Source organism: Electrona antarctica (genome assembly GCF_951216825.1).
Source record: "Electrona antarctica genome assembly, chromosome: 9".
Lineage (NCBI taxonomy): Eukaryota > Metazoa > Chordata > Actinopteri > Myctophiformes > Myctophidae > Electrona > Electrona antarctica.
Window position 1 is genome coordinate 4,873,384 of NC_136790.1, and position 22,614 is coordinate 4,895,997.

Below are 22,614 nucleotides of genomic sequence, written 5' to 3' on the forward strand. Positions count from 1 at the left end.
ACATCCTGCTCAACCGTCTTCACTCCAGCATAGGACTCACCGACTCTGTACTCAACTGGTTCACCTCATACCTCACAGAAAGAACCGAGCACGTCTCCCTGGGAGGTGCTAACTCCCAGAACACAGCCTGTCACCTGTGGCGTCCCCCAAGGTTACGTCCTTAGTAGTGTTGTAGTTCTCGAGACATGGTCTCGTCTCGAGACCGGTCTCGAGACCACATTTTCGTTGTCTCGGTCTTGTCTCGGTCTCGCGCCTCTCGCCTTTTTTGTCTTGCGGTCTCGTCTTGGTCTCGCCCCTCATTTGTCTTGGTCTTGTCTCGGTCTCGCGCCTCTCTCCTTTTTTGTCTTGCGGTCTCGTCTTGGTCTCGCCCTTCATTTGTCTTGGTCTCGTCTCGGTCTCGGACCAATTGTCTCGGGTCTCTTCCCCCACCGAGACCACTCGAGACGAGACAATGCAAAACGTTCTATCAACCCGATCGCAAGGACTGATCCGGTGATCCCATTCATATTTACATTAAAGACAGCTGTAGGAGCGCAGCGCAGCGCAGAAGAAGAGCAGACGTCTAATCTTAAGTCTATTGAAATTGGGTTAGAACATGTTCTGATTGTATGAAATGATATCAGGCTGGCATAAATAAAGTGTTGGCCGGGTGGTGGAGAGTTACACAGCGGCACAGCCTGACTTTTTAGGTATAGTGCGAACGGTGCGGCTTGAGAGGCCTCACGCTAGACAGCTTTTTTTAATTATTTGAAATGGGAACGGGGCTTTAAGCTCGCTCTCTCTCTCTCCCCATAGCGCCACCATGAGGCAGCTTTTCACATTTTTTACCTAAAACTGCACCGATCTGCGTGAAACGTTGCATGCACACTCCCTAGAGGCCAAGGACAAACCGTTGACCTGCATTTTCCGCATCTGCCTTTTAGAGCGCCACCAGGAGGCCGACTTTTGTAAAACACATTTTTGGATATTACTCCTCCAGATTCTGTTACACACTATCTCTATGGTCATGTGCTCAAGTCGGATCTGTCCGATATTTCATATTCCATCCTAATTGGCTATAATTAGCTTTCACAGTTTGCAAGATTGCCCCGTTTTGAACAAAAGCCTCAAATCATGAACGCAGCAAGCAATTTACGTGAAATCTTTCATACATTTTCTTACTAGGCTGAGGAATATATCCCACCCTTTTCACATTGGCCTGTTATAGCGCCACCAACAGGTTGATTTTTGCAAAACACATTTTTGGAACAAAATGCCTCAAAAACATGTTTATATTTTACTATGAAAACCTGCATTTCCTGTGCGTCCGTTAGTTAGTCACCCCATGCACGCCTCCATAGAGCGTCGCAGTCCCGCCTCCTACCCTGGACCAGGAAATGAAACCCAATGCATTTTTCCCATAGACATTTCTTAAAGTATTTATTTAAAGACGGTTACGCCGCGGACAAAGCCAACTCGTGTCGTGACAACTCATGAGTCATGACAACACAAACAATATTTTGGACCAAACAAATAATTACAAAGAAGAAAAACAACAAAAAAAGTGTTGTAACCTGCCGTTTTTTTCTTCTTTCTAATTATTTGTTTGGTCCAAAATATTGTTTGTGTTGTCATGAGTTGTCACGACTCGAGTTGGCTTTGTCCGCGGCGTAACCGTCTTTAAATAAATACTTTAAGAAATGTCTATGAGGAAAATGCATTGGGTTTCATTTCCTGGTCCAGGGTAGGAGGCGGGACTGCGACGCTCTATATGGTCACACCTCACGACATCACACCTCCAGGTCACGCCTCGTGACATCACTGTGACATCCATATATGGTCACGCCTTGTGACATCACTGTGACATCCATATATGGTCACGCCTCGTGACATCACTGTGACATCCATATATGGTCACGCCTCTCACGCCTTGTGAAACATCACGCCACCATATATGGCTATCTCCAATCTCCATATATGAAGATCACGACACTGACCTCATCTAACCCTGGATAACCATACATGGAGATGACTGAATCATCAGATCTAGATCTCTCTATATGGAGCCGGCCACTGCGGCCAGCAACTCTACATCTGACCTCAAACCCTTAGATCTCCATATTTGCATGCTGACCTGCACTGACATTGCATATGTTGACCCTTCCCCACCAGTCCTTCCTGTTCTGACATTCCGTATGTTGATCTGACCTCATCAAACCCTGTACACTCAAGACACGCTCCATATATGGCCAGTACAGAATTCATTCCATGTTGATCTGACCCCCCCATGCCAAAGCACCAGCGGCATTCGGCCGTCACCCAGGCGGATGCGTGCACGCGACCTCACCACCAAGGTGGCTTCTCGCAGTCAGGCGTCTTACTGGTCGTAATAGAAGATTATTTTATATCAGTGTGATAAACTAACCTTTTATGCTTTTAACCTCACTTTTAAGTCACTACAAAACATAAATTATGATAAAATCTTTATCTTTGGGGTACAGACCCTGCGTAAGTGGGTATGAGGAGCTACAGCTATATGACAAATTGTAATAAAACAATTGTACACTTATACCATTAATGCTGGTAGAAAATATATGTTTTGAACCTAAACCGATTAAACTAGATCTTTGGTTTCAATGGACATACGGTACTAGCGTTAAATTAAATAAACCACAACACAATTAGTTATAGATTAAAACATAATAAAATCACCAGAGAAAATCACTGCTACTTTTATGTTTTATAGGCTGCTAATTTGAATAATGCAAACGGAATAATTAAATAATTTGAAACTAACAGTAAACTAACACTAGTTTAATATGAATAAAGGCATGAATAAATCACACGCACGCACGCACGCGCACACGCACACACACACACACACACACACACGGCCACACAGCCAACTCAAGGTACGGGCGCGGAGCCGACTTGGGGACCCAACGCAGATCCTCCAAGGCAATCAAACAAAGGAACGGAGCTGAACGTGAATCTTCCCCCCCCCCACCCCCACCGAGGACGCCCGCTCCCTTCCCCCTATTCAACCCATGGCTACTAACAAAGACAATGGACCTGATCAACTCTTCTCAATTGCTGACATCAACAACTCAATCCTCAACAACAATGGTATTCATCTTTTTCATCTCAATGTAAACAGCCTTTATTCCAAACTGGCCGAAATTAGAGAATTATTCCTTACCGGCAAGGCAAACATTTTGTGTTTTTCTGAGACCAAACTAGATGAATCCATCAGGGACGCTGAGATTGAAATTGAGAACTATTCAGTAGTCAGAAATGATAGATACCGTAATGGGGGTGGTGTTTGCATGTATATCCACAAAGATACTGAATTCATTACCCGTACTGACTTACAGCATGATGAAATTGAAACTGTGTGGGTTGAATTAATTTTCAAAAATACGAAATCAGTACTAGTTGGCACAGTCTACAGACCTCCTGATCAACAAGGCTTTTATGATATTCTTGAGGGTTGCTTAGCTGAGGAGGAGGGTGCAGAGAAAATCCTGATGGGCGATCTGAATACAGACGTACAGCGTAAAGAGGCGCCTGTTTTCAAATCATTTAGTAGGTTTTGTGATCTGCATAGTATTAGCCAGCTTATTACCCAACCCACTAGAGTGTGTGTTTCTACTCAAACTGTCATTGATCTCATTCTGACCTCGGACAAATCCAGAATCTCCAAGAAAGGTGTTATTGTATGCGGGCTTAGTGATCATTTCATGATATTCTGTACCCGCAAAAAACAAAAACAAAAGTCTGGCTGCCACAAAGCAGTCATATCAAGGGACCTCAAAACCTACTCATGTGAGGTCTTTAACCAAGAATTGGAGAGTCTGGATTGGTCCGATGAGCTTAACAGCACACTTGTCGAAGAAGCTTGGCTTGGCTTCAAAACCAAATTTACATCAGTACTGAACTACATGGCTCCTCTGAGAACCATCAGGGTCAAAACCCGCTCGGAGCCATGGATGAATTCGGACATAATGACTGCAACGAATGCCAGAGACAAAAAATGCTCTGAATTTCTAAAATGCAAGTCAAAGCTTGCCAAGCGCTTCAACAGGGGTCTCCAAGCTCAGCTGGACAACCTAAAAACCCAACGAAATAGGCTAAGAAATAATGTTACTGCCATGATCAAATCCGCCAAAAGTAACTTTATTAATAATAAAGCTGAGGAAAACAAAAACAATCCTCGAGAGCTCTGGAAGCTACTCAACAACCAATTAGGCTATAGTCAGAAACTGAAAACCAGGTTTTCAAACATAAACATTAAAGCGAACAACACTCTCATCACTGACAAGCTTGATGTGGCCAACTACTTGAACATCTTTTTTACAAATATATCAACAACGCTGGGTAACAATCTGCCCTCCCACTCTGGGCTCTTTGGTGTAGAGCACATTAACACCTTCTACAGAAACCTAGGTGTTTGTAAAGACGATTTTAAATTAGTTATGGTAACAACTGATGAGGTACTTAAGAAACTGAGTGCCCTCCAACCCCACAAGGCCATTGGCCATGACAATATTCCCTCCAAATTTCTCAGAGACTCAGCCATCTCTATAGCTCCAATCATCACCCACATAGTAAACCTCTCCATCAAACAGGGACAGGTCCCCCTAGATTTCAAACTGGCCAAAGTAACCCCCCTGCACAAGAAAGGGAGTAAATTAGACCCCGGCAACTACCGCCCTATTTCTATTCTAAGCTCCATCTCGAAAGTGATGGAAAAAATAGTCTATGAACAGGTTGAAAAGTATCTTGCCACCAATAAATTATTGTACGAGTTCCAATCTGGCTTCAGAACATCCCACTCCACTGACACATGCCTTCTCTATTTGAGCGACCACATCAAACAAGAGGTGGACGCTGGCAAATACTGCGGCATGGTCATGCTGGACCTCCAAAAGGCTTTTGACACAGTGAACCACTCCATACTGGTTAACAAGCTAAAAGCAATTGGTTTCGATAGCACATCAGCGAGCTGGATGCAATCCTACCTGGAGGGGAGAGAACAGATGGTGGAAGTGAACGGAACACTGTCCCCCCCCCTCCCAGTGAGCTGTGGCGTTCCACAAGGAAGCATACTAGGGCCTCTACTGTTCCTAATATATGTTAACGACATGACTTCAGCTTGTGACTGCAACTTGTTCCTGTTCGCAGATGACTCGGCACTGCTGGTCTCGGACAGGGACAAACTGCAGGTTGAAAATGCCCTCAGCTCTGAACTCGGTAGAATCTGCACCTGGCTCGCTGATAACAAACTATCTTTACACCTGGGGAAAACTGAATCCATTCTCTTTGGATCTAATAGTAATCTCAGCAAGGCAAATGGCTTCTTGGTTAGAGTGGGTGACAATGTTATCACACGTAAAGATGAAATTACCTACCTAGGTTCCATCCTGGAGGCTAATCTTTCCGGTGATAAAATGGCCACCAACGTAATCAAAAAAGTCAACCAAAGAACAAGATTCCTTTACAGGATCTCCTCACTGGTCGACAAAAACACCTTGAAGACCTTAACAGGAGCCCTTGTACAAGGCTTCTTTGACTATGCATGCACCTCCTGGTACCACAGCACCTCAAAGGCCCTTAAAACTAGGCTCCAGACCTCCCAAAACAAACTGGTCAGGCTCCTACTTGGCCTCACCCCCCGAACCCACCTCACCCCTGCCCACTTTGACAGACTGGCATGGCTTAGGGTCGGCGACAGAGTACAGCATCTTGCAATGGGTCTGGTCCACAAGATTCGATACTCCACCAAGATTCCCATGTACCTGTGTAGATACTTCCTTAATGTTAACGAAGTCCACACCCACAACACCAGAGGGAGTGCAACGAATCATGTTCAACCCAGATTCGGCACAAACAAGGGACTAAATTCTTTTCGCTCCTATGCCACCAAAATGTGGAACGCCCTACCAACAGTCATTAAGACATGCGAATCCCTTGACTCCTTCAAAACCGCTCTCAAAGGGCACCTACGGATGGCTGCAATTCGAAACTGGCCCCCGTAAAATCTGAATCCCCCCCCACCGCCCCCCCCCTCCCCTTTTTTCCCTCACTGTATATGTTTCTTTTCCCTTTTTACCTCCATTATGATGAATTCCTGTTCTGTTCTTTGTCTATATAGAAGTGTCTATTTGTACGTCTCTAAATGTTTTGAACATGGTGGACCCTGTTGTAAACAAGTGTAATGCTTAATTGGGTCGTCCACTCACAGTTAACAGCCTTTGTATTGAGTTTGTGCTTGAAATGTACTGTAATTCTGCAAACTGTTAATAAAATTTTCAATCAATCAATCAATCTCACACACACACACACACACACACACACACACACACACACACACACACACACACGATACTGGAAGAAAGAACCGAAATCTCAGTCATATGACTTATGACTCAGTCATATGACTCAGTTCTGTCTTTCTTGCCACTTCACTGCCAGTCAGGGACGAATAGTTTTCATAATCCTCAAGGGGGCCCGTGCCGCCCCGCCTCCCCGCCCCCCCCCCCATCCTTATGTTTGTAACACAAAAAATGAATGATGCAAAATTAGATAAAAAACAATGCATGTATGACAAGCTGCCAATAATTGTTAAGCAGATCAACTCACCAGATTGTAATGTGAGATGTTGTTGAGGTGTCACTGATCAGTGATCACTGATCAGTGATGAAATCAGTCAGTGTGAGGGGCTTCTTATGTGTCAATGTAGCCAGACCACAAACCACATTTCCATGGTGCACATACTTACACAGAGGTTTGTAGCCTACGTGCGTTTGTACCTCACGTACAAACGCACGTCATACAAACCTCAGTCTACAGTTGCATTTTGGTGAGAATGGCCTGGGTGGGAACATTTGTTTCTGTCATTGTAACTGAGTGAACTGCGACCAGTAGGTTCCTGTTTCTCATACTGTATACGTGACTACAGCATAGACAAAACCAAGTTGTGAGGTTTTTTAGGCACTTACAGTATAACCACCAATAAACCACATAGCACCTTAACAGGGAGCTTGATGAGAAAGACAGAGACACATGAAGGAAATGTGTGTATGGAAATATAGAATACATATGTATTGTTTATCGTCACATACTGCACAATGCAGCTGGCAGCAGCATTACGTGCAGGTGGAGAAAATAATAATAATAATAATAATAATAATAATAAATGTAGTAATAATAATAATAATAATAATAATAATAAGGTCAGGTTGTGGCGTTATAACAGGCAGTTCTGGAAAATCTGGGGCAGAGGTTCATCGTTGGCATCTAGGGAGTGTGTGTGCAAAGTTTGGCATCGACCGGGTTAACTGTGCCGGAGATGACCTGGTAACCGACGGACGGACACACGGACGGACGGAGTGCAAAACATACTCTCTCCCTATGCCTTCGGCCTGGTGGAGACAAACATAAAATAAGATTTAGTGTTGTAGTCTGTCAATTCCGATTCCGGTCTCGAGTCCATATTTTCATTTACTCGGTCTCGTCTAGGTCTCGTCTCGCCCTTAACCTTTGCATTGTGTTACAATCCTGTTAACACTTTTGGTGTTAGTGGATCAAATTTGACCCTTGATATAAATCAACCCCCCCCCCCCCCCCAATAAAGGCTTTTCTGCCTTTATTGATAGTATCAAGTGTAGATAGACAGGAAAGAGAGAGAGAGAGAAGGGGAGAGACACACAGCAAAGGTTGTCATGAACGGGACTCAAACACGTGACACGCTGTCAGGCCAAAGACTATATGTGGCATGCGCCTGGACCACTTGACCAGCGGGCGCCCCATAGCTGACTTGTTATGTATTCATAGAGATAATGCGTAGATATTAGTCTGTAACTTTGGTGTGGAAGATTAAGGGACACAAGTAGATTCCAATATCACAGCAATGACGTCTCACTTTGAATAGTGGGCTCTGATTGGTCACTCACTGGGGTGAGCAAAACGTAATTCAAACTGCGCGTGTGCGTGCGTGCGTGCGTGCGTGTGCAAGCGCAAATGCAAATTGAGGTGAAGTGTCTCTCTCAAACATTGAATATTCAATATTGATAATGTACACACATAATATCACTTTCAAATTGAGTGTGCGCGCGTGTGCGTGTGTGTGGACTTTGTCCAATTCAGAATCCATTGCTGTTCTGGACACTTTGTAAACGTCACAGTGTTTAGTTTATAAACAGAAGAGCATGTTTAAATGCCATGATTGCAGGCCTGTCTGCCTCGGCAGGTTCTGTCTCACTCACACTCTCTCCAACAGACATCCTCAGCCACGCTCCAAAAGTGGCATCACCTGTCACTCATTAGTAGTCTAATCACTCTGTGAGGAGTGCATAGGCTATAGTCACTTTTCTCCACAACTGACTTTTTCGCTTCTAAACCCCTTGTTGCTTTCCATGTGACGGTCACTCAGCAATAAGGTGAAACAGAACACAAAGATGAGTAGCCTATTTATTTTTTAACACGCAGCAACCCTCTCCCTCTCTCTCTCTCTCGTGTGCGCAATGACTGTGAGACTGTGACACAGACGCGGTCAATAATATATAGCATAAATAATAGGCCAAATATAACACTTTCCCTCTATCTGTGACTGTGATCAGCTCCTCACACACATACCTACCTGGCAGGTTAAGCACCCAGATTAGCATTTCAATGCCTGATCTGCATGTGTACAAGGGACAGGCAACGCGGTCCACCCCCCACCACCCCCGCCAGTGAGTAAAACAGACGTGTTAAGGTGCCAGACTTGGATGGTTAGAGCGGCGTGATTGTATACACAGTCAATGCAAGACGAGAATTGCGCGAACGGGCGCGACCTGATGCGGCACAAACGGGACGAACCGAGGCGAATATATATTCAGGTCCAATTCCTCATGGGGGCCGAGATCCCTGGTCCAATTCCTCATGGGGGCCCTGGCCCCCCGGCCCCCACAGACTCTACGTCGTTGCTGCCAGTCATTGTGTGGTGTGTCTGTCACAGTTGTCGATGCGACAAAACGTACAGTAAAACATTGATGCCATCCATGCTTGTGATCCAGTTTCATGCGTTTACGGTTTATTGTGGTTCCCATTTAGCCCTCACGGCCGCAGTGAAGTCTACTCTTCCTGGGGCCGTATATGCATGGTCAGCTAATTGGCTGAGGTTTCAGTTCCTTCTTTAATTTTCTCGTCTAGGAAAAATAAATCTGAAATGAACTTGTCTTTCCAAGTTCCCTTAAATGACATGCCCCGAAATTAATATTGCTGATACTGTACATCACGTGGTCTGAATGAAAACGGTTTCGATCTGCACGCGGCTGTATCTCAGGCTCTGACGTGACCTAGCATCTAGGCGAGCTGAGTGGCTAGCGCACTTCAGGCTACTAGTTTTGAGGTCACGTTTAGCTCCATACTGGGTGAAAGTGTCATTCAAAAAAAAATTACTTAATAAGTACAGTACAGTATACTCAAGTAAATGTTACTTTCCACCACTGGGAACCAAATGCATCTTTACAGGTTGTGAGTGGCACAAATGCAACGTGAAGAAATTTAAAGGGATAATGACATCCCCCCCGGGGAGGTATTAAGGCTATTAAATTAGCATCTGTTGATTATGACGCATCTTGGGAGATCAAAATTTGACCAATTAAATTGATCTTGTATCTGGGGCGCGGGTACTGCCTGCGAGGCTGCGACTTAGCATTCTTGGTGGCTAGCGCACTTCAGGCTACTAGTTTTGAGGTCACGTTTAGCTCCATACTGGGTGAAAGTGTCATTCAAAAAAATATTTTTTCGATTGAAACTCTTAGTTAGAATGCAATTGAGGGTTGCGTGGGTTTTTTTAGGGGAAATGCAGCACAAGCGCAAATTTCGGGCTCGAGTCCCACGTTCCCCCGGTCACCAACTTGCTTCTGCCCGCTCTGAGCCCCGCAGCGGGACTACGGACTACGGACTGTCTGCTGTTGCCTCTGCCCGCTCTGAGCGCTCTCATCCCCGCAGTGCATGTCTAATGTACCGCTGTTCTATTCCCTTCCTTTCTTCCCCTCTCAGCCACAGGACGAAATGTATACCCTCTGCAATACCTTAGTTACCACAACATTGTTCAAGTGAACTTGTGTGTTTGTTTATTCATTGTAATAATCAATATCGCTATTATGAATTATCGCCCTGGTTGTCCGAGCCGCTCCGCGGGGTTGAGGCAGTCTTGCCCCGGGCCGGAGAGGCTGCGTAGCCGAGTCCGCAGTGAGAGCTGGTCATGAAGGCATACGCCATACTATCTGTCACTGTCACTTCAGTCTGTCATATTACCAACACCGAAAGTAAATCATGGGTACAAAAAGCACCTTCTCCTCCAAATAGACCGACTGCCTATAATGGAGGAGATTGAACAGTATGTTGCAAGCTGCTTTGCCTTGGACAACCCTATAATCCTCAAGCCTCTGACCACTAGCCTCAGCCTGTGGACATGGCCCAGGCTGCCAAATATAAAAACAATGAGCTGACACGTATATCCCAGTTGTATAATGGCCTGTACTAATGGTTGATATTTTACTTGTTTAGTAAGGAAAGCTTCCTGTAAACTTGAATCAAAAGCACAGCCAACTTCCAATAGAAAAACCTCTCTGCGGTTATAATTACATCTGGTGTATTTGCAGTTATATTTGCAAATACGGTTGTATTGGGTCATTGCATTGAAACATTTCTGGTTTCACACAGGAATTTTTGTGAAACACAACAGAGGAATCAAACATAGGTGACACATCTTTGGCTGTCATACTATAACACACACACACACACACACACACACACACACACACACGCAAATTGTTGGTCCCGCCCCCCCATATCGGTGTGTGTGTGCGTGAGTGTGTGGGGAAGAAAGGAAGGGAATAGAACAGCGGTACATTAGACATGCACTGCGGGGATGAGAGCGCTCAGAGCGGGCAGAGGCAACAGCAGACAGTCCGTAGTCCGTAGTCCCGCTGCGGGGCTCAGAGCGGGCAGAAGCAAGTTGGTGACCGGGGGAACGTGGGACTCGAGCCCGAAATTTGCGCTTGTGCTGCATTTCCCCTAAAAAAACCCACGCAACCCTCAATTGCATTCTAACTAAGAGTTTCAATCGAAAAAATATTTTTTTGAATGACACTTTCACCCAGTATGGAGCTAAACGTGACCTCAAAACTAGTAGCCTGAAGTGCGCTAGCCACCAAGAATGCTAAGTCGCAGCCTCGCAGGCAGTACCCGCGCCCCAGATACAAGATCAATTTAATTGGTCAAATTTTGATCTCCCAAGATGCGTCATAATCAACAGATGCTAATTTAATAGCCTTAATACCTCCCCGGGGGGGATGACATTATCCCTTTAAATTTCTTCACGTTGCATTTGTGCCACTCACAACCTGTAAAGATGCATTTGGTTCCCAGTGGTGGAAAGTAACATTTACTTGAGTATACTGTACTGTACTTATTAAGTACAATTTTGCGATATTTGTACTTTACTTGAGTGTTTCCATTTTCCAATACTGTTACTTCTACTCCACTACATCTCAGAGGTAAATATTGTACTTTTACTCCACTACAATTACTTGAAAACTTTGGTTACTAGTTACTTAAGTGTAAGGCCTCACTCACACGGTCGTGTCATGGCCGCCCCAATGCATTTCCAATGGAGGTCACATGGTCTGTTGTATGGCTTTCAGCTGTGTTTCGACTGCCCCCCTCCCCCTCACACAACACAATGTTGTGTCAAACCATGTGACCTCCATTGGAAATGCATTGGGGCGGCCATGACACTACACAACATTCATCCAACAAGCGCAGTAAAGGTCTGAGCTCAGCCTAAAGGTCATTACACACTGGCGAATTAGCGACGCGATGCGAATAAGCGATCCGAAAATGCGAAATATTTGCCCGGCGAATTTATTCGCGTTTGCCTATACAGTGTACACATCTAAATGCGACGCGTATTGTGCGATTATATTCGCCGCCCCTCCAGTCTCCTCTCCTCCTCTCCTCTCCTCTCCTCCTCCACTCCACTCCTCTTCTCCTGCGTTGTCATAATTGGTATCCTTTCTTTCATACCCTGAAGAGAAGGCACTCAGGTGCCGAAACGTTGGTATTTAATAGAAGTTTTTTGTATTGTGATTCGTGACTACGAGCTGTGCTGCGTGCAACCTCTCCTTCCTTTACAAGTTTGTCTCCCGTACCGTGGTCAGCACCTCCTCACTATTGGTGTGCAGCGTGCGCTAATACCTCTTTTGTTTATTGGTATATCCTACTATCCTTTCCAGTTTCCACCACTTCTTGTCTTCTTCACTACCGTGATGTGGTCCAGAGTCATTTGGGATCGACGGCCGGTCGGCTGCTCACCCGTGCCGTCGATAAAATTATAAAAAGGGGGATGTCAGCCAATTTGGGCCACGTTTTGGTAATTAGCCTGGGAAACTGAGAAAAAGCAATGCATGACACTAAATTGGGTTTATATGATTATAATTGACTGTTTAATATGTTTAAAGGACAACTTTAGTGTTTTTCAACCAAGGTTCATGTTTTAGGTTGTTATTAGAGAAAGTAAAAGATGAGTGTTAATTTTTCTTCATTTGCTGCTTTCTTTCGTTTTAGGGATTTTAGCGGTTTTTGACACAGGGGCGGGGGCATTCGAGCATGGGGCTAAATATGTATTTTTTTACAAAATTTTAGAGCGATTTATTTTTTTATTATTTACTATAGTCCTACTAAACCCCAAGAAATTACATCTGGCCACAAAAGATCATGAGATCTACTGAATGTGAATATATGACTACTCAGGGTAAATGCCAGGTGAAAGCAATCTCAGTTGTCAATGATAAGGTTGACAAATCAATAAAAAAAAACAATGGTGGCCTTCATCACGTATAATGCTGATGATCACGTATACTGCTTAGCCGACTTATTTTTTTTATGTTCAGCTAAAATGGGCCACTCAAGCTGCAAAGAAAAACAGTCATTTCTGATTTAAAATAAATCACACCCGTGTAAGTGAGGGGCGCTCTTTTCATCGTACATTATCCATTTATTGTCAATGGGAATTTAGTCTTTGCTCAGACACATGACTTAAATTCTCCTTTCATTGTGAATGGCATTTAATGTTTGTGTTAGGACAAAAATCGACACTATAGCTGAATATAGGAGGGGCTACCCTCAATAATGTCATTAGTCCTACATTGTATTAATAAAACCAGTAAGACGCCCTGAGGGCGAGAAGCGAGCGTGCATGCATCCGCCTGTGTACTTGACATAAAACAGTCTATGGTTGTTATGGCGGGACTCGGGAGATGCAATGCATCACATCTTATGATGCAACAGATGCAATAATATCAGTCATATATGACTGGTAAATGCCAGGTGCCAGCCCTTAATTTTTGGGCCCATTGAGAACTTTTTGCTGGCTGCCGGGTGTGGCTGCACTAATAACTTACCCAGGGGGCAAAGGGGGTTGACCTGCATTTGTCATAACATACAAAGTTGTCCACCAGAAATAATATCTATGACCCACTAGGATCACAACCTATATGGACAACCTGGTCAATTGTTGGGCGAAAGTCCAATATGGCCGCCCCAATATTAGCCCCTATTAGTTATAATGGGGGGTGAATAGGGCAATTTTTTTAACAGAGATATTTCCACGAAACTTCACAGGTTGATCAATAATATGAATATGAACATTTTTTGCATTGAAAGTTTCCATGAAATCCAATATGGCCGCCACAATATTAGCACCCAGAAAATAGGTTTGGCTCGAACTTCTGAACCAGATGAGCTAGAAACGCAAACTTGGTATCTATTTAGGGGTTTCTGACCATGAGATACTCAATGGAATACCTATTCTTATTATTGGGTGTGTCTGGACCCTTATTGTGCATATTTACAAGATGGTGGCTACCCGAAGTAGTGCTTTTCCATGATTTCTACCATTACTAAATAGCTCGAACTAGTGCTGGTTGTCTAGGCTAGGACCCGCTGCAGTGGTGTCCGATCCGAACTTAAACCGGGATGTTTAACGACGCTAATTGGAATGGTGGTCTTCGTAAAGCTATGCAAGGTATTTGGGTTGTAAAGCCAGACACCTTGGTTCGTATGTGTTGACATGTTCTTGATCTTGGATCTTGTGTCTTGAGTGTGGTGTCTTGAGTCTTGTCCTATGTGCTGTATCCTGAATCCTGCGTCTTGCTTGACTGCTGTAGATTCTGAGGATTTGGGATCGTTGGAGATACCATGTGCGTTGCTTGGTAACTGAGGTTTAGAAGCTGGGAGCCGCCTTTTATGTTGTGCAAGTCTAGTGTCACGATGATGTCACCACTGTGTATATCCATCTTTGGAGTTTCTACATTAATCTGATGTCAGCTCTGGATATCGCCGTTGTCTCCATATATGGGACTATAGGTTATCCCATATATGGAGCTCTAAGTGAAAGCCTTAGCAACAACCATGATTGTTGACTGTTTTAGCAAACACAAGCAATTGGCTAAGATTCATGGCACAGAAGGGACATATTTTCTTGAGTTTGCATATTGTCAAAATGGCTGCAAACATGAGACATTACATTTCCTGTCAGATCCTATTACACAGGGGGCAAACCACGCCTTGTTTTGGATACCTGCATTTGCCATAACGTCAAAGGTTGTCCACCAGAAATAATATCTATGACCCAATAGAATCACAACCTATATGGACACACCGGTCAATTTATTTGCTGGAAATCTAATGTGGCCGCCACAATATTATCCCCCATTAGCCTAATGCGGGTGAATAGGGCAACATTTTTAACTGAGGGATATTTCCACGAAACTTCACAGGTTGATCAATGATATGAATACAAACAGTTTTTGTATTGCAAGTTTCCATGATATCCAATATGGCCACCACAATACTAGCACCCAGAAATGGGTTTGGCTCTAAATTCTGAACCAGATGAGCTAGAAATACAAACTCATGGTTTCTTCTAACCACGAGAGATATATAAATATTTTAGCCATAATTTCCCTCTATTAAGTATATTATTGTTCTGGGGTGTTTCTTTGCAGAAAGACATCACTCTGGCTGTATTTTGGTTTTGTTCTGCTGTTTCTGTTGGCATTTCCTCTGTTTATGTTGACATTCATCCCTGGCAGGGACGTGCATTGCCAAGCGGGACATCCCTTCCTTCACTAAGTATGGATGGTCTCTCAGTGACGGGAATGCAGTCCCCTGTCCATCTACAGAGCCAGCCTGGCCTATGTCAATGAACAAGACAATGGCTGGGTTTCCCAAACAAGAAGAGGTGTAAGAAGTGGTTCTACACATGCTCAGTTGCTCCTCTAGGCCGCACACAGAAGCCTGTGAACATAGACATTTTGTGCATAGATGTGCCACGCAATGGTAGGCCTCAGGCCTGGTATAGGCCTCAGGCCTCAGGCTTGAGGCCTGGTATGGTAGGCCTCAGGTATACCATTCTGAAATTTAATTTAATAATATTTGGACTGCTGGACAGCTGACAGTAGGCTCTCTTTACTCTTAGGCAAGCGGAGACAGTGCCCGCTTTTAAAAACACATCTATATGTCAAGTGTTTTTCCTAATTTCAGTTTTATATGTATGTGTGTATGGATGTATGTACACGTGTATATGTATGTATGTATGTATGTATGTATGTATGTATGTATGTATGTATGTGTGTATATATGTATATGTGTAGATATGCTTATATGGAGGTGTGATATATAAATAAAATTCATTCATTCATTAAATAAAAATGAATTTTTGGTCAACAAAAAACCATACCAAACCATACCAGGCCTCAGGCCTGAGGCCTGGTATGGTATGGTAGGCCTCAGGTCTACCATTCTGTATGTATGTATGTATGTATGTATGTATGTATGTATGTATGTATGTGTTCAAGTTTATTGGTCATTTAAAATAAACACCTTATACAATGTATTCGGTTTTTTGTTGACCAAAAGGGAGTGTTGGCAGAAGCCTCAGCTTATAATGCCTGCCCTTTTAATATTCAAAAAAGCTATAAAGTATGAAAATACAACAGAAAAAAAAAGAACAAAAGCAAAACAAGACAAACTAGAAAAAGTGGTTGTGGCCTCCTGGTGGCGCTATAATAGGCCAATGTGAAAAGGGTGCCATTTCTTCATACGCCTTTGATGGCAATTGGATGATTTGAGGCATTTTGTTCCAAAAATGTGTTTTGCAAAAATCAACCTGTTGGTGGCGCTATAACAGGCCAATGTGAAAAGGGTGGGATATGTTCCTCAGCCTAGTAAGAAAATGTGTGAAAGATTTCACGTAAATTGCATGCTGCGTTCATGATTTGAGGCTTTTGTTCAAAACGGGACAATCTTGCAAACTGTGAAAGCCAATTATAGCCAATTAGGATGGAATATGAAATATCGGACAGATCCGACTTGCGCACATGACCATAGAGATACTGTGTAACGATTTGTGAGATTTGTGGACAGAATCTGGAGGAGTAATATCCAAAAATGTGTTTTACAAAAGTCGGCCTCCTGGTGGCGCTATAAAAGGCAGATGCGGAAAATGCAGGTCAAAGGTTTGTCCTTGGCCTCTAGGGAGTGTGCATGCAACGTTTCACGCAGATCGGTGCATTTTTAGGTAAAACATGTGAAAAGCTGCCTCATGGTGGCGCTATAACAGGCCGTTCTGGAAAATGTGGGGCAGAGGTTCATCGTTGGCATCCAGGGAGTGTGTGTGCAAAGTTTGGCATCGACCGGGTTAACGGTGGCGGAGATTAGCTGGTAACAGACGGACGGAAGGACGGAAGGACGGACGGACGGACGGACACACACACGGACGGAGTGCAAAACATACTCTCTCCCCATGCCTTCGGCCTGGTGGAGACAAACATAACAAACCTGTAAAAACTATTGCCCGTGTACGCAGTGGTTATTCCCAAGTGTGAGGAACTACAGGGCTGACAAGAGCCGTACAGCCTAGTACACCCTATTCTAGCCTATTCCAGCCTAGTATAGCCTAGTACAGCCACAAATCCCCCCCTACAGGGCTGACAAGAGCCTAGTACAGCCTATTAGAGTCCAGTACAGCGTAGTACACCCTATTCTAGCCTTCCCCAGCCAGATCCAGCCTAGTATAGCCTAGTGCGTGCGTGCGTGCGTGCGTGTGAAGGCTAGAATAGGGTCTGTCTGTCTGTGTGTCACGCTGTCACGCTTCCCGCGTCTTACTTGTGTAAAATCTATCTATCTATCTATCTATCTATATATCTATCTATCACTTCCTGCTTCTCAAGACAGATAGCCTACCAATAAAATTAAAAAAAATAAAGTGGTCAATGTTGGATTTAACTTTGACTATCAAATACAGTTCTGACTCTTCAAATGAACATATTTTTCAATTAATTTAAGTTCTATGACACGGTTTTTCTCCCTGATCCACAGACCTCCTCCTCAGCTCTGATCAAGGTTGGGCACCCTAATCAAACTACTATTGTGACACTGCATTCCTTTAAATCCTGACATGGCCTTCATGAATCACTCATCATGTACTTAATTATCTGTTTTGAATCTCAGGTACGTTTCTATTGCATTGTTTTCTCTTCAACATAGAGTACAGTACCACACCTTAATGGACTGACACCAACTATTTAAGCTACGTTGACAAACACAAAACTAGTTTAGCTTGTACAACTTCCTGTCTCCTCATGTCCCCAAGTAACACTGTCCTCTGAAAGGCCATCTGCAATAACCTAATATGAAGTATACTGCACACCCATTCACCTTTGCAGCTAAGTGTCCCTTTCTCGGACTGCAACTGTACTTACTGTATAAGACCATTTTATTGAAATCCCAAACATGGAATATACTTGGACCATGCATTATGCCACATATAATGCCTGTCTCAGGATGGCCACCTGCCAGTATACAGTGGATAACTTCTAGGCCGCACACAGAAGCCTGTGAACATAGACATGTTGTGCATAGATTTGCCACGCAATGGTAGGCCTCAGGCCGGGTATAGGCCTCAGGCCTCAGGCTTGAGGCCTGGTATGGTAGGCCTCAGGTCTACCATTCTGAAATTTAATTTAATAATATTTGGACTGCTGGACAGCTGACAGTAGGCTCTCTTTACTCTTAGGCAAGCGGAGACAGTGCCCGCTTTTAAAAACACATCTATATGTCAAGTGTTTTTCCTAATTTCAGTTTTATATGTATGTGTGTATGGATGTATGTACACGTGTATATGTATACACGTGTATATGTATGTATGTATGTATGTATGTATGTGTGTATATATGTATATGTGTAGATATGCTTATATGGAGGTGTGATATATAAATAAAATTCATTCATTCATTAAAAAAAATGAATTTTTGGTCAACAAAAAACCATACCAAACCATACCAGGCCTCAGGCCTGAGGCCTGGTATGGTATGGTAGGCCTCAGGTCTACCATTCTGTATGTATGTATGTATGTATGTATGTATGTATGTATGTATGTATGTATGTATGTATGTATGTATGTATGTATGTATGTATGTGTATGTATGTGTATGTATGTATGTATGTATGTGTTCAAGTTTATTGGTCATTTAAAATAAACACACCTTATACAATGTATTCGGTTTTTTGTTGACCAAAAGGGAGTGTTGGCAGAAGCCTCAGCTTATAATGCCTACCCTTTTAATATTCAAAAAAGCTATAAAGTATGAAAATACAACAGAAAAACAAAGAACAAACAAAAGCAAAACAAGACAAAACATAACAAACCTGTAAAAACTATTGCCCGTGTACGCAGTGGTTATTCCCAAGTGAGAGGAACTACAGGGCTGACAAGAGCCGTACAGCCTAGTACACCCTATTTCAGCCCAATCCAGTCTAGTATAGCCTAGTACAGCCACAAATCCGTCCCTACAGGGCTGACAAGAGCCTAGTACAGCCTATTAGAGTCCAGTACAGCGTAGTACACCCTATTCTAGCCTTCCCCAGCCTAGTATAGCCTAGTGCGTGCGTGCGTGTGAAGGCTAGAATAGGGTCTGTCTGTCTGTGTGTCACGCTGTCACGCTTCCCGCGTTCGCGTGTCTTACTTGTGTAAAATCAATCTATCTATCTATCTATCTATCTATCACTTCCTGCTTCTCAAGACAGATAGCCTACCAATAAAATTAAAAACTAGAAAAAGTGCCCTTCTGGGCACAGGTCTCCACCAGGAGGATAGGACTGTGTGAGATGTTTGGCAAAATGTTTAGGATTAATATAAACATGTTTTTGAGGCATTTTGTTCCAAAAATGTGTTTTGCAAAAATCAACCTGTTGGTGGCGCTATAACAGGCCAATGTGAAAAGGGTGGGATATATTCATCAGCCTAGTAAGAAAATGTGTGAAAGATTTCACGTAAATTGCATGCTGCGTTCATGATTTGAGGCTTTTGTTCAAAACGGGGCAATCTTGCAAACTGTGAAAGCTAATTATAGCCAATTAGGATGGAATCTGAAATATGGGACAGATCCGACTTGAGCACATGACCATAGAGATACTGTGTAACGATTTGTGAGATGTTTGGACAGAATCTGGAGGAGTAAGATCAAAAAATGTGTTTTACAAAAGTCAGCCTCCTGGTGGCGCTACAAAAGGCAGATGAGGAAAATGCAGGTCAAAGGTTTGTCCTTGGCCTCTAGGGCGTGTGCATGCAACGTTTCACGCAGATCGGTGCAGTTTTAGGTAAAAAATGTGAAAAGCTGCCTCATGGTGGCGCTATAACAGGCCGTTCTGGAAAATGTGGGGCAGAGGTTCATCGTTGGCATCCAGGGAGTGTGTGTGCAAAGTTTGGCATCGACTGGGTTAACGGTGCCGGAGATTAGCTGGTAACGGACGGACGGAAGGAAGGAAGGACGGACGGACGGACACACACACACACACACACACACACGGACGGAGTGCAAAACATACTCTCTCCCCATGCCTTCGGCCTGGTGGAGACAATTACAAGATTCTGTGAACGGCTTAGTGAGGTCATTAGTTCTTGGCTAGGACAAAAGAGAGTCAACACACAGCCCGTCCCATATACATTGTTATGACATCTCCATATGGCCTATATAGTCTATACTCTGGTTGCACCATAATGGTGTAATGAGCACACCATCCCTCGGCTGGCCAAAAGGATTAGGCCAGCTCTGGATCGGCCATCGCTACATCCGGATCATCTGTCATCATCACGGGACATGAACTCTATTCTCAACCAATCACAACAATACAACAACTGTGACATCTTAAAATGCTATATAGAGACATTATTCAGACAATGGGATTTTGTAACGATGGATTATGGCTATATGTATGACGCTGAATCTTTACAACATGATTTTACTGAGAATCACTCAAATGATCTTTCCTTCATGTGTTGGTGTCGTGTCTATTCATTTCAGAGTCCTCTGAATTACTATTTGGGTCTATTGAGGTCTATTTACATTGTTTGCTTTTTCAAATGGTCTTAAAGTGACAGTACTATTTTTGTTAACTACTAAGATTTCACTTAGAAAGTTAACAAGGATAATTCCTTTGGGTGAATGAGAACGGTTCTGCCCTCGCTCTGCGTACCAAAAAGGACCAGGAGGGAGGAGACTGTTTTCCATTTGAAGGCATTTGTTTTGGATGTTTCTCTTTTCCTTTCCTTCATTTAATCTTTATAATTTTAATTTGAAAATAATTACATTCAAATCACTACCCAGAGAGAGAGAGAGACAGAGAGAGAGAGAGAGAGAGAGAGAGAGAGAGAGAGACAGAGAGAGAGAGAGAGAGAGAGAGAGAGAGAGAGAGAGAGAGACACAGAGAGAGACACAGAGAGAGAGAGAGAGAGAGAGAGAGAGAGAGAGAGAGAGACAGAGAGAGAGAGAGAGAGAGAGAGAGAGAGACACAGAGAGAGACACAGAGAGAGACAGAGAGAGAGAGAGAGAGAGAGAGTTTAGCTGTAGAACAGTGTTAAATACAGTGAGTGTAACAGTACATGGATCCTGTCTATCAGTACAGCAGCACGGTGGTGGAGCTGACATCTATTCGAGAGGGAACTGTGATATTCTATCATCTATCTATGCACTGAATGAATAATATGAATGTACATTATGGATTCATACAGTATGGAGCCACAGCGTGTGTGCGCACGCACGCACGCACGCACGCACGCACAGAGTTATAAAACACAGAAGATTTGTTTTGCTATTTTTGAAAAACATATTTGAATAGTTAAAATAGCCAATCTACAAGCTCACAATGTGTTGTCAATAACAACTATTAACTAGAAAACACTGTTCCTGCAGTGTGGCAATGTGAGCAATCTACTCTTGCTTGGCCTTCCTGCTATTGCAGTTATTGAAGTGCATCAAATTAATGCACAGCTCTCTCTCTCTCTCTCTCTCTCTCTCTGCATGTCCGCAGCAACAAACAAAAAAAACTATTGGTGAAAATGTCCACCACAACATTGTGATGATCAGGGGTCATCAACCTGTCCGTACATGGACAAGCGTGTCAATCTATGACATATGGTTTAAACACAGCTGTGCCAAGATGAGAAGGCTCGTCTTTTGTTGATTTCTATGAATCCATCATTTATACTATTACATTTACCGTATTTTAGCTTCCCGTCGCTACGGCAACACTTTGCTTCCACGTTGTGACTTTATCGATATCCAAAAAAATCGTAGTGGCATGCCAAGATAAATAAATAATCCTGGCATGTCCTTCATCAATCACTCTTCATGTAGGCCTACCTATCTGTTTTGTCTCTCAAGTTTCCTTGTTCCAGACAGTGTTCTATTGGCAATTTATCCTTGACGTTCCTGTGAGAAGTATTTGACATGCAATTATTACGTCTAATACATCAAATCTAGTTTAGCTTGTAGGGTGTGTGTTGTTGTTTTTTTCAATTTGCATGCCGTGGACTTTCTCATCAACAGAGGAAACCACAACCATTTAAGCTACCTTGCCAAACCAAACACATGGTTAGCTGGTAGAACTTGATCTGATAAACATCCATCACGAGGTGCCATGGTGATGCTGTCAAGCTGTCATAATATGCATGCAGCACATCTTTATGGCTGAGGAATGAGGAAAGTGCATCGTTTGGGTTCAATGTCATTGTCACCGTAGGAGCAATTTTTTTCTCTTCCTTCTCCCGTGACCGATACTATGACAACCCCCCCCCCCCCCCCCCCCTAAAATAGGAGTATGAATCGGCCCTTAGCTGACCCTCTGCAGTTGCTTTTTCTCTCTAATTGCAGTTGTTCCTCATGTGTGCGTGCAAGTTGACCCCAGGAAGATATTGACATTGAGAGACATTGCTGAATAGAAGCCTGGAATTGAACCTGAGACCTCTGGGTTCTGCGTGTAGAAGTGTCTTGAGACGACTTGTTGTTATATGACATTTAATTACAATTCAATTTAACTGGGTTCCAAGGCGGGCTCTCTCATCACTAAAATCTGGCCGCACCTTGTGCCACACAAGTTGTTTTGAATGGTGTGTGTGTGTGTGTGTGTGTGTGTGTGTGTGTGTGTGTGTGTGTGTGTGAGTGAGTGAGAGAGAGTGTGTACTTTTTTCGATTGATTAATTTAAGATTTATTGATTTATCATACGCAAGTAGGCTATGC